Source organism: Pongo abelii, chromosome 14 (genome assembly GCF_028885655.2).
Source record: "Pongo abelii isolate AG06213 chromosome 14, NHGRI_mPonAbe1-v2.0_pri, whole genome shotgun sequence".
Taxonomy (NCBI): Eukaryota; Metazoa; Chordata; class Mammalia; order Primates; family Hominidae; genus Pongo; species Pongo abelii.
The window spans coordinates 87,290,922-87,308,778 of NC_071999.2; the positions used below are offsets into that span (position 1 = coordinate 87,290,922).

Here is a 17,857-nt window from a genome sequence, read left to right on the forward strand (position 1 = left end):
CAAAACAAGGATCAGCAATATTCCAAGCACAAGTTAAAAAGTTTGCTTTAACTTTCTGAGTGCAGTTCACTAGTTAACTTTTGTTTTGCTTGATATTTATGAACATGTCAGTTCTTTAGGAGTCCCGTACATTCTTTCTCTATTCCAATATTATAGTCTTCAAAGCTATTAAAAATCTGAATTTGAGAACACCTGTTAGAGTCTTTAATATAGCTTGACTATAAACCATCTTTTGAGAAGGAACAAAGCAAGACAACAATTGTCTGTGAATGGCAACATTTCCAGGATAGTTACAGTTAAAAATATGACTGACAAAGAAGTTCGTTTATCTCCATGGTTTACAATAACTTTACCCTTAATTATAATTGATAGCATATACTTAGACATTAGAATTTTAGAAATCCCATACGATTTTGGAACATATATTAGTATTATTCACCAAAATATAACTTAAAGAAGATTGGAAATCATTTTGGCAATTTCATGTGACTAAACATGTCAAATGATCCTGTTTGCCTCTTTTCTGAATGTTTCAGGAGCCTTCTGAAGCATCCAAAAAGCCAGGCATTAGGAAGAATAATTCCCAGATTGCCATAAATTATTTTGCCAAAATGACGACTCAAAAGGCAAAAACCATTTGTTAGCCTTTATTATGACATGAAAATCCTGTTTAAAGCCAAAGTTTACCCTTGTATTAGTTTGTTAATGTTAACCCTAATTTGTTTAAATGGAACCTTATAGATCATTCCGTCTAATCCTAACCAACTTGACCATGAGGTGAAATTTCTACAAACCTTTTATAACCCTTTTACTAAAGGGCAGATTAGTGTCTTAAGACCTCCTTGCTATGCTTTTATTTTAATGCTTAATTTATGAAAAGACCATATAGATATTATGGGAGAAGACAGTGTAGTGCTTCTACCATGCATTTCATTGCAAGCCAACCCAAAGCCAATTGGCTTATTTTGGAATAAGCCCATCCCTTGGCCAGCCGTGGTGGCTGATGCCTGTAATCCCAACACTTTGGGAGGCCAAAGCAGGTGGATCACCTGAGGTCCGGAGTTTAAGACCAGTCTGACCAACATGGAGAAACTCCATCTCTACTAAAAATACAAAATTAGCCAGGTGTGGTGGCACATGCCTGTAATTCCAGCTACTTGGGGGCTGAGGCAGGAGAAACGCTTGAACCCAGGAGCCGGACGTTGCAGTGAGCTGAGATTGCGCCATTGCACTGCAGCCTGGGCAACAAGAGCAAAACTCGGACAAAAAAAATTGGAGAGAAATAATTAAGTCAACTGAAAAGAAAAGAACCTTTTTCCAGAAAACAAGATCCAAGAAGAGAAAAACATAAAGACTTTTTAAATATATCTATAACTTGAATATTCACTCTTAATTAAGCTGAGCACTCTTTAAGAAAATCGTTTTAAATTCCTTGTTATTTGACTTTAGCCATGCCAACCACTTAAGATTTTCAGCTTTTAAACTTTACAAAAAGTGGCCTCATAGGTGAAACCAACAAGCCTTAATTAGGATATGACTTAATGGTGAGTGTACAAGGAATTTTCAATGGAGTGATAGGCAGCTTTTGAAACTGTCATTGCAAAATTGTGACTGAGACAGTGAAAGAGACTGGACCCAAACAATGTCATTTTGTTTCCAGCCCCCAAGCTGTCCTTGCCCATCCCTGGGCATAGACTGAACCAACGTTGGGAGGAGCCTGGTTTACAGTTTATAGTTTAAAACAAAGATGATACCAGCTGCTTCCCAAGACATACTTCCCTTTTGTCTGGGGACCAGACCAAGAGACTAGCTGCACGATTAGAAACCATGGCCCAGGAGCCATGCAGCTGGAGGCTACAAGATTTTGACCCTCCCTAAACCGCTCTCATGATCAGTGCTTAAGATATTTTGTAAACCCTGCCCTTGATGGATCAGCTGGCACCACCTAGATTGACAGACTGGCTTATCTGATTTACACAGGAAGACAGCCACCATTGTAAAATGGCAGAGACTAAAACAAAGTATTGCCACGTGGTTACAGATTATATTCCCAAGGACATGAAACAACTGGTAAGAAATTTTTACCCCTTTGCCAGCATATCAGGCTTCTGGGTTCCCTTTCCCCTAGCTCAACTCTACGCCAAGCAATTTAAGGTTTGGAAAATTAACTTTTCCCAGGTTAGAAGAACATTATAAAAGAGATAGAAGCCATTTTAAACCACAAAAGAAGAAAAAACACCATAGAAAGGAGTTCCAATTAGGGTTGTTAAGAGATAATACCTCTCTTCCTATTGAGAGTGGTGTTTCCTCTATTTCTTTGCCTTCCTATTTTCTCTTTTCCCTTCTGGCCTACTATAGGAGACATATTGCTCATCTCCAAAATTTTCTTCTGCTTGCAGAGCTGCCTGTTTTAGCTGCAGTGAGGGTTGGACTTAGCAGCAACATAACATCCCTCCATGTGAGTCAAATATCTGAATTAAATTTTGGAAAGCTTCTATATACCTATCAGGGCCGTCAGAAAATCAGCCTCAGTTTCCTTTTACTTGCCTAAGGTCCTAGAATGAGAAGGGAACTTGAAGGGGCCCCAAAAAAGGAGGACCCTGAGATGACTTCCTTGAAAGTCACTTTTTTAATTTTGGGGAACTATTTTCCCTGGGCCTGCCTGATATGGCTGCAAAAGAAGATAAGCCACTTTTTCTTCAAAGTTTCAAGGTTGAAGGAGTCCCAGCGCTTCAAAATACACTCCACGGGAGTGCATGTTGAAGATTATGTTACCCATATAGAAAGAGAAGTGAGAATGAAAGCATCCTTTTAGTCCTTCCTTTTGGTATGTGATCCAGGATGGAGATGAAAACATAGAGGGCTTCCCCCCAACTATTTTCCCTCCATCGCTCCTGGATTCCCGGCACCCGCTTAAATGTGCCACCCATGACTGCAGGTGTGACCCTCCAAGCCATTGCTCCAGAGGAACTGACTTTTAGGCCTTAGTCACACTGTCCCTAAGCAATCAGTCCTCTGCCTTTTCTTTCCCTTTGACCTCCTAGACTTGTGTGGCCTGTGTGCCTTCCAAAAAATATATTTCAAAAAAACACTACGTAATTGGGCAAGGCCTCTTTAAGGGAGGGGGTGTGCTAGATTCAACTCTATATCCTGCTATTATAGCCCATGCTAAAGCATTTACCCATAGAAGAATGGTTCCGGTTCACTTCCTGACTTAAACTCCCCTTACTAATTAAGTACTATCTTAATAGGAGACAGAATAGATGCCTTAAAAGAACATAGGAATCGAATGGCCATTTACCTGCCAGTGAGACAATATTGAGACTAAAATTGAGCTATGGAAGACCTCTTACTCCTAACTACTATAGGCAGAAACTTTGCATTCCCAGAAGAGGCCTAGAGCCTAATTTCTACTAGGTGGCTTAGAAATACAATGTGCTCGACAGAGAAAACAGAGAGAAAGAGAGATTTATTGAGTTACTGCCTGCCACGATTCGTGATCTTTTCTAACAGACCTGTTTCCCTGAACTGTAAAGATTCCTGTACGTTAGACACACACAGAGAGGGTAAGAGACTGCGGATAAAAAGGGAGAGAAAGTTTGGCAACACGGTAGCTGGAAGAGAACCTTGAGGTTAAAGGACAGATTTAAAGTTGAAATCCACTCCATACTCACCAGAGGATGATTCAATTTCCTTTCCCAGCCGATGCACCAGAATGACAGGGCTCCAATGAGTGGAGGAACACCAGGGTTCTTGGTCCTCATGCCGGTTTAGATAAAATGACATGGACACACGTGGAGTGGTTTTAAGGAGTAGAGAGTTTAATAGGCAAGAAAGAAGGGAGAAGACAGAAGGTAGAAGCTCCCCATACAGAGACAGAGGGACGGGGGTTCCAAAACTGAAAGAGGAGGTCCCTGACCAAGGTATTTTTTAATGGCAAATATTACCTTATATGAAATGAATGCCTGAAAACTATTTTTTTTATTTTTTTTGACAGAGTCTTGCTCTGTTACACAGCCTGGAGTGCAGTGGCATGATCTCAACTCACTGCAGTCTCCACCTCTGGGTTCAAAGCAATTCTCGTGCCTCAGCCTCCAGAGTAGCTGGGATTACAGGCATGCACCACCATGCACAGCTATGTTTTATATTTTTAGTAGAGACAGGGTTTTACCATGTTGGCCAGGCTGGTCTTGAACTCCAGACCTCAGGTGATCTGTCCTCCTCAGTCTGGCTGTTATTATCATGTATCAAATCAATACCAGTTTTGAAAATGTTGATCTAATTTTCAACCTTGTTTCTAAACTGTCAGAAGATATTTTCTAAGCTAATTCAGTTAATGAATACTATATGTCATATAAAGCTATACTTCCACAAAAAGATAAAATTAATAGAAAATAATGCCAAATATCAATCACCTTCATGTTTTGGAAGTGGTTAGAAGATTATTCCTCTTGCCATTCTTGGTGATCTTATGACTGACCCTTGAACAACATAAATTTGAACTATGCTCTCCCACTTATATGTGGATTTTCTTCCACCTCTGCTACCACCCGAGGTAGAAAGATCAACCCCTCCTATTCCTCCTCTTTCTGTGCCTACTCAACGTGAAGATGATGAGGATGCAGACTGTTATGAGGATCCACTTCTATTTAATGAATAGTCAATATAGTTTCTCTTCCTTATGATTTTCTTTATACCATTTTATTTTTCTCTAGCTTACTTTATTGTAAGAATACAGTATATACTACATATACAAAATATGTGTTAATTGATGGTGCACACTGTCAGTAAGGCTTCTTGTCAACAGTAGGCTATCAGTAGTTAAGTATTTGGGGAGTCAAAAATTGTACATGGATTTTCAACTGTGCAGGAGGTCAGCACTCCAATGCCTGCATTGTTCAAGGGTCAACTGTATTTATTAAGGGTTATGGGTTTTATGAGGAGGAAAAGAGCTGAAGAATAAGGACATCTGGTTAATGAAATGAAAGCTGTAATTTATCTAAGCCTCTGCATGCTTTGGTATTCCTAGGTAAGAGTGTTCTATCACTGGTGGCAATATCTATTGGTGATCAGGTAACTAGTGGAAGATTCTGGTCTTTGGAAAGTGGTGGAAGTGATGTCTTTCAGGGTGGGTGACGAAATGATGGTTTAGAATTGAAGAGACAACATCCAGCAAAGTACAAATGGGTTGCTCCATTTGAGCCTGGAGGAAATCTTCAGCATCTGTGATATCCTGAGGACTCTAAAAATAACCTAGAATGTAAGAGAATGGAAAAGTCCCAAAGTGAATAGATAGGAACAAAAGTGAATGGACTTGGGGTTACTCCATTCAATATATGCTATTGGAGGCCCTGACTGTGCCATCCATTGTTCTTGGCAGTAGCAATACAGTAGTGTTTAAGATATGACCCTGGGCCTTAGTAGCCCTGAGTTTGGAGCCTAATTTGTAGCAACAAATTGGAGAGCACAAAAGGAAATAGTTATATGGAAACAGTTACAATTCATAGTTATAATGAATTGTAAATAAATGGTATTAATATTGTAATAGAAAAAATAATGTATATGTTTTAAAGTTAATTTCCAGATCATGTCTCTCCTTTGAATAAAATCAGTCTAATTTCTATTCTAGTTTCCACAAATGTGGTATTTCTCTCATAACACAATTTTCTTTCATACTAATACTTTAGATTTTTTTTTAATCTCAGATTTTTGTTGTGGGAAGTCAGGGACCCCGAACGGAGGGATCAGTTGGAGCCACAGCAGAGGAAACATAAATCATGAAGATTTCATGGACATTTATCACTTCCCTAATAATACTCTTATAATTTCTTACACCTGTCTTACTTTAATTTCTTAATCCTTTTATCTTCATAAGCTGAGGATGTACTAAGTCACATCAGGACCTTGTGATGATTGCGTTAACTGTACAAATTGATTGTAAAACATGTGTGTTTGAACAATATGAAATAAGTGCACCTTGAAAATGAACAGAATAACAGCGATTTTAGGGAACAAGGGAAGACAACCATAAGGTCTGACTGCCTGCGGGGTTGGGCAAAAAAAGCCATATTTTTCTTCTTGCAGAGAGCCTATAGACGGACATGCAAGTAGGAGAAATATTGCTAAATTCTTTTCCTAGCAAGGAATATTAAGACCCTAGGAAAAGAATTGCATTCCTAGGGGGAGGTCAATAAACGGCTGCTCTGGGAGTGTCTGTCTTATGTGGTTGAGATAAGGACTGAAATATGCCCTGGTCTCTTGCAGTACCCTCAGGCTTACTAGGATTGGGAATTCCACCCTGGTAAATTTGAAGTCAGACCGGTTCTCTGCTCTTGAACCACATTTTCTGTTGTTTAACATGTTTATCAAGACAATATGTGTGAAGCTGAACATAGACTCTTATCAGAAGTTTTTGATTTTGCCCTTTGCCTTGTGATCTTGCTTTGCCCTTTGCCTTGTGATTTTTATTGGCCTCAGAAGCATGTGATCTTTGTTCTCCTTTTTGCCCTTTGAATCATATGATCTTTGTGACCTACTCCTTGTTCTTACACCCCCTTCCCTTTTGAAGTCCTTAATAAAAACCTGCTGGTTTTGTAGCACAGGTGGGCATCACGGACCTACAGATATGTGATGTCACCCCCAGCAGACCAGCTGTAAAATTCCTCTTTTTGTACTCTTTCTTATTATTTCTCAGACCAGCTGACACTTAGGGAAAATAGAAAGAACCTACATTGAAATATTGGGGGCGGGTTCCCCCAAAAGATTCTGATGGCTGTTCCATTTCTTACTGAATAACGTCTCAAGATCCAGGTAAAAAGACTACAAAAAAAGAGATTTTATTTTTTCAACATACAAAATTAGGTAGATTTTGGTAGAAGGGCTATGTTGGGAATTGATTTGGTTTTGCTTTGTTTTATTTTAACCCCAAATTAATATCATAGTTACTATGTTTTTAAAACTCATGCCTTTGTTTATTAATAAAACCTACATATATGTAAATATAATTTACTTAGGATGTCCATGTGATATTGTGACTTTTGACAATTTATAAGAACTCCTAAACTTCAAGTTGGTTATTTAAACTCTTCAAGAATGTTTTCTGTAATAAAGTGTCAGTATATGTATTCATACACTTTGAAAGAAGCAGAAATGGGAAGAGAGTTACACAGGAAATACAAATATTGAAAAACTAATATATTTATTTAAGTTGTTGCATGTATTTAATATTTGGTGGCTGTTTATAAATAGTAATAACTTATTACCTAAATACATTAAATTCTTACTTTGACACTTAAGACATTTCAATAAAAAAGATGTGTTTGGATCTTCATGGGGGATAAACTCCTGAAATATCCAATGTTTTTGTTATAGACGATATTGCTAATTATCATTAATATTTGGGATCTATACATGGACTGTAAAGCAAAATTTGATGGGCTTAATTCTGGGTACACATACAATCAACCTCCTGAGTAATAATATGCTGCAACTTATAATGCATTTTAATTTGCTAAGCACTTTCTTTTGTATCTAATAGTGCTACCACTATAGCTCAAAAGCAATTTCTTTCTTCTAAACAGGTAAATGTATGCTTTACTTTTGTAAAACAATTATATTGTTTTTCAATAAAATTTTATTTAAATGACACACTATCATATTTAAATAAATAATATTGTATTTGGCCTTCAAGGAGCATGGCTTGAGTCTTAATAAACTTAAGCAAAGCAATATTGCACTAAAAAGGATTTAAATGTATTGTTTTCTTTAATGTCTGCATTTTTATTCTTTTAAATTTGTATTCTTGGCCCTGCATGATACATTTACAACCCTGTAGCTATTAATATAATGTTCATGTTATATGGGGAATAAGGCAAAACACATTTGAAATGGTGAGTGTGTTTAAGAGCCTCATGGGGACATTGATATCTATCTTCTCAGAAATGAAAGTTTATTTTATTTTATTTTTGTTTCAGCCTCTAGTTTGTAGCAACTCAGCATTCTGCAAAGACTCTGCTCCAGCTGGGCAAGTAACCTTGTTATTGTTTGCACAGGTAAGTCAATTATACATTTTGCAAAGAGTGCCTTATCACAGGCCTCACTATAAGTAGGAATGAAGTGGCTTGATTTAATTGAAATAATGTGTAAATTCTTTTATATAATTGGATTTAGTTTCCAGTCCTTGTATCTGAATAACAGTAAAGCATATTAACATAAAAATTTATTATTTAATAATTTCTACATATGTTTGCTTATGTGAGAGTAGTACTAAGCAAAAAAGCCTCAGGGCCTCAAGTTCCAGAGAGAATAGCGTAAGAGGCAGATGATGCTCAAATGTACCTCCTCACATTTACTCAGATGTTTTGGATACTGTTTGGCACTTCTTGGATTTTTCTTTCTTCTTTTTTAATCTCAAAATTTGACTATAGCAGGAAATTTATTCTCTTGTTCTGATCATCCTTTAATCTCATATTTTCTTCTTCCCAAGGTTGAAACCCTTATATTGTTCTTATAATATGAGTATTTTTGTATTGCTAGAACTCTTAAGCTGATTTTCTGGTCTTTAACATCTCTTCCTTCCGAAGACTCATTACCAGCCAGTAATTTTTATTAAAATACTGTTTTAATTAAATGCATTTTAATCCATATTGAACAGCAAGAGAACCTTTAAAAATATTATTAAATAAAATTATCTATCTTTTACAAACCTCGATCCATCTGTCTATCTATCTATCTATCTATCTATCTATCTATCTATATAAAACACTTCTGTGTTTCTCCTAGGTCTTCAATAAGTACTAAGCAGCTCAAAAATTAAAGAGAAGAAAGGGATCTGCAATAGTACATTGCAATAACATGTTATTAACAATAATACCTGTTTCAGAAAGAAAAAAACAAAAATATGTTAGAACAAAACATGAAAATACCAAAAATAGCAGAAAAAACCTGATAGGAACAACCACCTGAGCATAGGACAGATGTCTTTCCTTATCATCTTGGTACCTATGGTAGATATCACCACTGTTTGCCAATGTCTTGTTCTCCTCTATTTCCGGGCATATTGGAACATAACAGGTGCCTTGATAATGTATGGCCAAGTGATGTGCTCTGCCCAATGAAATCTGAGTAGCAGTGATACGTAGCACTTTCAGGTAGACACATTTAAGAAGCAGTTCCAATGATTCCAATGATAGATATGTGCATAGAGTGAGAAAAGAGTAGAATGTAATGTTTTGACAATATTGATGTTTTGGAGTTATTACAATCTGATATAGTACCCTGAAGTCTACTTTTCAGCACTTTGGTAAGGGAAGAATATATATTGTTTACTGCTTTACCTATTTTTTGAACCTAGTATCGATGTATAAAATATAAAGGCGATGACATTAAATCAATCAAATAATAAACTTGAGAGAGAGGAAATTGTATAGAACTTCCATAGAGTCTCTTATTTTTGAAGTGATAATCTGATGTAAAAGCTATATGTAATAAACAATCTCAATCATTTCCACAAAGAAGCCAGAGTTGACCAAAGCACTTTATAACTGACACCAAATATCACCATTTCACTTTCATTTGCTTACCCATTTATTACATGAGAGAAACTTATTAAAATGTGGAAAATCATAAAATAGAATGACACATTTTAGACACTCTCTATTAACTAGCAAGGTGAATCATAAATCTTGTTTACAGTGCACGAGTCTTAGATTGAGTCAAATATTTGGGAAGCCTTTTCATCAACAAGGTAAAATCAGAAACTGTAGTTATTCATTTTTCATGCACTCAAATTCCTTGAGGTTTTGTTACAGGGAAAGGTATAAGCATAAAAGAGGCTAAAAACCAGAGAAAGTAAAGGAAAAGAAAAATGAGATAAAATGCTATATGTTGACTGAAATTTCCTTTATTTTATATAGATCAGTAAACGTTTAAAAATATAGTTTTGCAAAGTTATATTACCTCATCCATCAAGTAAAAATTACACGCACATACACACACACACACAGACTTAAAATGAAGATGTGTGTAAATCTATTCCAAAAATTTTAAGGAAAGTTAGCAATATGTGGCAAACTTATTAGGCCACTTAGTTTCAATATTAAAAAAATGAAATTACTATACATGAGCTAAATAACTAATATGTAATGAAGTTAATATTTGATTTAGACATATTTTCCTTAAGCCACAAGCATGCTTAGACAAAATTCTAGTTTTTATGTTTGCAGAAAAGTGTTCTGGAGTTAGTTAGCCTGGTTAAAATGCTACAGTACTGCTTGTCAGCTGTGGGACCTGGAGAAGTATATTTCACATCCCTACTCCTCGGTTTCCTTGTATGTTGAATGGGAATAATTACAGTACTGATTCCATATGGCTACTTTTAGGATTAAATTAACTGAGACAAGGTATAACCCTAGCACAGAGCAATTGTGAAATTTCTTTTGCCAAAATATCATAACAGTGACAAAATAATGACAGTGAAAGAGATCTGAAGTACCCATCTCCATCTTGCCTTTATCATCTAAGCTGGCTTTGTTCATTTCTGGGTGTAGGCTGAATTTTGGGAGGGATGTTTTACAGTTTAATTTTGAAACAAAGATGGTAACACACCCTCCCAGGAACAAACTTGTTTCTTTCCTGGTGACCAGACTACATTTGTAAAACTAACAAATTAGTCAGAAGATTAGAAATTATTAGAAATTTGGGGTTCATGCAGCCAGCCAGAGGCCACAAGATTCCTAATCTCCCCAATTGCTCCTATGGATACCATTACTATTTTCTTTCCAAACTTTACCAAACTTGTTTCTTTCCTGGGGACCAGACTACATTTGTAAAACTAACAAATTAGTCAGAAGATTAGAAATTATTAGAAATTTGGGGTTCATGCAGCCAGCCAGAGGCCACAAGATTCCTAATCTCCCCAATTGCTCCTATGGATACCATTACTATTATAAAACCTAGCATGGGTGTTCAAGATATTTTTCAGACTTCGTATCCTGAAAATTCGGCTGGCACCACCCAAATCAGTAAAGTGGCTCATCTGGTCTTGTTGCCCCCTCCCAGGAACTGACTCAGCATAAGAGAACAATTTTGACTGTCTGATTTCATCCCTGACCTAAGCAATCAGCATTCTCCATTCCCTAGACCCCTGCCCACCAAACCACCTTAAAAAAACTCTAGTCTCTGAATTTTCAGGGAGGCTGATTTGAGTAAATAATAGCACTCTGGTCTCCTAGGTCATTGCCTCTTCATCTATTAAACTCTATCACAGTCCCCATCTTGATATATTCGTTCTATCTTGTCAGTGGGCAAGATGAACCTGTTGGGCTATTACAATTGTGTAATAAATTTTAATTATTCATATTGTCATTTTCTTGAACAAGAAAAAACTACAGTGAGTGTTTTAAAAGTAAGTAAGTTTAAGTGGAGTTTTAATTGCTCAAAATTTGTCTTTTTCATCATATTACAATGCTCTTCAAGAAAAAATGTTTTATTATATAATACTCATATAGAACTGATGGTCAGCTGCAGGATCTTATCCTGATGATCAATTTTTTCCAGTATTGAATTATCACTGGTGTGAATTTAATTTTCTGAATTTCTTTAAAAGAGAATAAAATGAAAAAACCTGGCATCAGCATTAAAATTACACTAAGAGAAACCTAAAGAACCAACTGAGTTTACCTTTCTTCTAGATTCTGTTTTAACAGGGCTTCAAATATTCCTTTTCTTTCCCTTTGTCATTTTTCTGATGAACATTTTCTAAATTAATGTAGTCAAATATTTTCTGAATATACATTCTGGGTAAAGTAATTTCTTTTTTTTCTGGAGAGACAAAGGATAAATTGGAAATAATTTTTGTCCTCAAGGAGCTTAGAGGTGTAGTAGGAGGAGAAAAACATATGAACACATATAAAATTTCAATACTGTGGACAATCAATAAATAGAATCATATACAAAGGAAAGAGGGTCATATTTCAAGAGTCCAATAGGTAAGGCTAGCAGTTAGTAAGGCTAGATGCTTAAGAATCTTCTGTTTTGATTGATGTGGAGACACTTCATTGGATGAAGGGCAGATACCAAGAGAAAGGAATTATTTAAAGTCCTGAGGTCCAGGCATATGAAAAAAATTATGCCAAGAGAGGCAACAGGAAAGACTCCATTGTAAAAACTACAAGAATTAGCAAGTGTTCATGATAGGGGTGCAAACGAGAGAAGTCGTGAGTGCAGATCATAAAAGGCCTTGCATCATCATTTAAAAACATTTAATGTTTATCTACTGAATTATGGAAAACCATTGAATGTCTCATGAAGCATAATGATGTAATCCTATTACAGAGATATTGAAGCAGCAGTATTGAGAAACAATTAATTGAATCAGGTGGGCAATGGAGGAAGATTAGTTTTCAGAGGCTTGCAGATTTCTGGTTTGGAATAAGTAGTATTAAGTTATGCTAACCATGAAAAATAGTTTAGTAAAAACAAACAATAGGTCTGCATTTTTTAAAAAAATGCAATAAACAGGGTATTAATTATTGGACTATGTAATCTGGATGTGTTACAGGTTCTAACTACTTTTATATCATTGCTCAGGAAAAACATTTGGTTTTGAAAGATTATCTGGTTAGCCATATATATGAAAATGTTTATTTACAACAAAGCAGCCCTGTACTCCAAATACTTTACCATAGGGAAAAAACAAGAACACCAGTGTCAACATTATGCAGTATACACTAGACCCTTAATAAGTACTATGTGATAATTATTGCTGTAATAAAAGAGAATGTGCTTTTGACTCTTAATTTTCAAAACAGTTTAAGTATGACTTTTTTGAGGTAATAGTCAGATTGAACACCATCATAGAAAGTAATACAAAATTACCATTTCAATTTCAGGGGCACATGGAATGAACTTAGAATAGGTTAAGTCTAGGAGTGACTTGTAAAAGCCTGTCTCAGATTTTGCTTTTGAAGGAGCTCATGTAAGTTAAGGCGCCATGTGGCAAAGTTATTCTCAGTATAGTTATGCAAAGAGACACAGAGACTATCACAGGTTGGTAAAATTTCATTTAGCGCAGTACAGCATACACAGTAACTTAGTAATATAAGGGAGTTATCATCATCTCTAGCACACTATCACAGAGGAACTTAGTCCTTAAAGAGAGTGTCCTGTTTATTTTACTCAGCATAAAACAAGTATTCTCCCTCTTTTTCCCACTGTAGTAATTTTCTCTAAGTTTCAAAGTGCTTCAAAATTTAAAATAAGTGAGCCAGTAGCTCTGAAAAAAAATTAAACAAAGTTGCCCTGTTAATTTTTTTGTAATTTTAAAAAGATAGGAGTAGAAAAATGTGAGTTAATTTAAATTCTCCCTACTTTTATAAGTGTTTGAGATTTTTATTATATACATTTTTAACATAGGAACATATTTTATGTTTTCTAATTTTTTTCTACATTACCTAAATGATCAAAATTTCAAATGAAGAATATAGAAAATATAGCAATTCAGAATGATTATTTTCCAAAATCATTGAAATTCCTTGTATTTATATACCCATTATATTGTTTAAATGCATTCATATTCTCAAACAACATACTCAATGAAAACTTGCAAAAATAATACAAAGCTCTATACATCCATCATATAGAGAATCTCTAATTGATCTCATAGTGTATTTTTTTTTAACAGCAAAAAAATCCAAACTAGGATCATATATTGCACTAACATAGTTTGACTTTCTCTTATGTCTTTCTAGTTTCCTTCAATCCAAAATAATTTATCAGTCTTTATTGGCTTATATGACTATGAAATTTTTATTACAAAGCAATAATTTTGTAGAATATTTTTTCACGTGTGTTTATAGGATATTTCTGCATGAGTAGATTCAGGTGATGCATTGTTTAGCTAAATTATCACAGAAATAATACTGCTATCTCATTGCATTCTATCAAGTGACACCCAATGTCTACTGGATTCATTACTTGTAGTGTTAAATTGGGCTACTCAAGATGGTATCAGACAGATTTTGCCATCATAAAGCGATGTTTCCCCATCCCATTCCCACTACAATTAATGAGTCGTTTATGACAAGATATTTCGAAACCATGTAAATCTCAAATTTTCATCCCTCTTTCCACATTAGTTTTAGCATCCATTGACATTTCTCAGGTAAATTAATGAATTATTAATATGATGGTTGTCGAATGTGATTTTCTAATTTAATATTTTATTCTACATTTCTAGTTGGTATTCTATGGTAAGGAAGGTATTTGACTTCTATTTATTCTGTATTAGTATCTGCGTTGATCCATACATTTCTGCTTTAATTAGAACAATCTAATATTAGTAGGATTTTAATGCTCAAATTGCCTTAGATTTCATTGAAAAAGCTCCTTGAAGCTGGCTTCTGTGTTCTTTTAATATATCCGTATAATTTTACAAGAAATTGTTTACTTTTCTCACACATAAAAATTATTTCAGGGTCAGATTACTCTTTCTTTTCCTTTGTCCTGGAATTGAACATTTTTCTAAGGTATTTAAAAATCAGGGTCTGAGTTCTAAGTGTCCTTATTATTGCCCCCAGGTATAATCAGAGGACAGAAGTCTGGAAGGAAGGGAAGAAGGTAGGAAAACAAGAGTGAAAAAGAGGGTTTCCAATTTATGGATGTATACTAAAGCATATTGAAGATATCAGGTGATTTCATCCCTCTATATACTTCAGCATATATCTCCAAATGGTAAGAACATATGACTAATTTCATAATAAAAATAATGGCATTTTTAACCAAAATTTAAAATAATATATTGATTTTGTATAGCACCCAGTTCATAACAAAATAAAATAATTCCCTCTAATCCTCTGAGGATATATTCCACGATCCCCAGTGGATGCAGGAAATCAAGGATAGTACCAATTTACATATTTTATGTTTTTCCCTATACAAACATTTGTATTATAAAGTTTAAAGTACAAATTTGGGGTAGCAAGATATTAGCAACAATGTCTGATAAGAACTAGAACAATTATAATAATATAACTGTCATAAAACAGATTATTCATACCCTAGGTGGGATAGAGTTGGGAAAGTGCAAGATTTTATTATGTATTCAGAACAGCATACACTTTAAAACTTATAAATTGTTCATTTCTGGAATTTTTCACTTAATATTTTTGAAATGCAGATGACTGATGGTAACTGAAGCCGTGGAAAGTGAATACACAGATAAGGGGTGACTACTGTACCACTGATTGACTGAAAAATGTATATTTCAACAAAGCTAGGGGCATCAAACTATCTGATTTTGAAATATGTTTTACAAAGCTATAGTCCTTAAAAGAGCATGGCAGTGGCATAAAAAATAGACACACCAACCAACAGAAAAGAATAGAGAACCCAGAAATGAACCTATGCATTTACAGTCAGTTTTCTGACAAAGGTTCTAAAAACACAAAATGAGAAAAGGACAGTTTTTTAAAAATATATATAAATGACATTGGACATCCATGTGCAGAAGAATGAGATTGGATCCTCATCTTACACCATCTACAAAAATCAACTCAAAATGGATTGAAGGCTTAAATGTAAGACCTGAAATTGTAAAACCACTAAACAAAAACATAAGGGGAAACCTCCACAACATTGGACTGGGCAATGAGTTTTTGGATATGACCCCCAAAACACAGGGAATGAAAGCAAAAATAGATGAATAGTATTGCATCAAACTAAAAAGTTTCTGCACAGAAAAGGGAACAATTAACAGAGTAAAGAGATAATTTATGGAGTAACAGAAAATACTTGCAAATCGTAAAACTGATAAGGGATTAATATCCAAAATGTATAAGGAATCAAACAACTCAATAACAAGAAAACAAATAACTCAATTTACAATAAAAATGGGCAAAGTAGGTAGGGGTGGGCCTAGGTCCTAACTGCCCTGGGTCCTGGCAGTTCCCAGGCTTCTAGGGAGTCCAGGCAGGAAGCTCTCTGTTTTTCCTGTTAACTCTAAGTACTCCACTACTACATGCTTCTGTAACTGGAGTAGCCGCAACCTTAAGTCTCTGCAGGGATGATGCACAAGAGGAGAATATCTGTGGTATGTATTTCTGTAGCATCAGTTTTACTCCAAGGTTTTGAAGAAACAGATTTAATTAATTTGTAAGACTCCAGACTTCCAAGATCTTTCCAGAACACCCAACAAGAGAAACACATTTATGGAGACAATAATGAGAGCAGGCTTCTCCAAGACCAAGGAACAGACTAGTTCAGTCAAAACCAGTTGACTGAACTTACCTTTTACCACAATCAAACTCCCAAGGGCATACAAAAATGCAAAGGACAGCAACTTCAAAGATTTAAGGAACATCAGCCCACGCAGATGAGAAAGAACCAGCACAAGAACTCTGGCAATTAAAAAACCCAGAATATCTTCTTACTTCCAAAGAACTGCACTAGTTCCTAAGCGCTGGTTTTTAACCAGGCTGAAATGTGAGAAATATCAGAAATAGAATTTGGAATATGGATAGGAATGAAGATCATCAACATTCAGGAGAAAGTCAAAACCCAATCCAAGGAATTTACAGAATACAATAAAATGATACAGGAGATTAAAGAGAAAATAGCCATTTTAAGAAAGTACCAAACTGAATTAATACAGCTGAAAAACTCACTTCAAGCATTTCAGAATACAGTCTCAAGTATTAACGGCAAAACTGACCAAACTGAGGAAAGAATATCAGAGCTCAAATACCAGTTTTCTGAAATAACTCAGTCAGACAAAAATAAAGAAAAACAATAAAGAATGAATAAAGCCTTCAAGTAATATGGAACTGTGTAAAGAGACCAAATCTATGACTCATTGGGATTCCTGAGAAGGAGAGAAAGCAAGCAACTTGGAAAACATATTTGAGGATATCATCCACAAAAATTTTTCCCACCTCGCTAGAGAGGCCAACATTCAAATCTAGGAAATGCAGAGAACCTCTGTGAGATACTATACAAGATGACCATCCCTAAGACACAGTTGTCAGATTCTACAAGGTCAAAATGAAAGAAAAAATAAGATTGATAGACTGCTAGCAAGAAAAATAAAGAAAAAATGAAGATCCAAATAAACACAATCAAAAATGACAAAGGGGACTTTACCACTGATGCCACAGAAATACAAAATCTTCTGAGACTACTATGAACACCTCTATGCACACCAACTACAAAACTGAAAAGAAATAGATGAATTCCTGGAAACATACAACCTCCCAAGATTGAACTAGAAAGAATCTGAATCCCTGAACAGATCAATAACAAGTTCTGCAATTGAATCAGTCACAAAAAGCCTACCAGCTAGAAAAAAGCCCAGGACCAGACAGATCCACAGATGAATTCTATAAAATGTATAAAGAAGAGCTGATATTATTGCTACTGAAACTATTTCAAAAAATTGAGGTGGAAGGATTCCTCCCTAACTAACTGGATGAAGCTAGCATCATCCGGATATTAAAACCTGGTAGAGACACAACAAAAAAAGAAAACTTCAGGCCAATATTTTTGATGAAAATTGATGCAAAAATCCTCAACAAAATACAAGCAAGCCTAATCTAGCAGCACATCCAAAATCGAATCCACCATAATCAAGTAGGCTTTATCCCTAGGATGCAAAGCTGTTTCAACATATGCAAATCAATAAATGTAATTCACCACATAAACAGAACTAAAAACAAAAACCACATGATCATCTCAATACATGCTGAAAAATCTTTCAATAAAATTCAACATCGCTTCATGTAAAAAACCTTCAACAAACTAGACATTGAAGGAACATACCTCGAAATAATGAGTTAACTATGACAAACCCCTAGTCTACATTATA

The 17,857-nt window shown here is 35.2% G+C and overlaps 1 long non-coding RNA gene across 1 annotated transcript in view; it reads left to right on the forward strand.

Moving 5' to 3' along the window:
* Positions 1-17,093, forward strand: part of LOC129049572 (uncharacterized) — a 51,624-nt gene extending 34,531 nt beyond the window's left edge. The window contains exons 4-6 of the long non-coding RNA XR_008512781.2: positions 7,974-8,051; positions 12,891-12,976; positions 14,577-17,093. This is a non-coding gene — a long non-coding RNA (uncharacterized LOC129049572). The remainder of the gene's footprint in view (positions 1-7,973; positions 8,052-12,890; positions 12,977-14,576) is intronic.
* Positions 17,094-17,857: the final 764 nt, after the last annotated feature.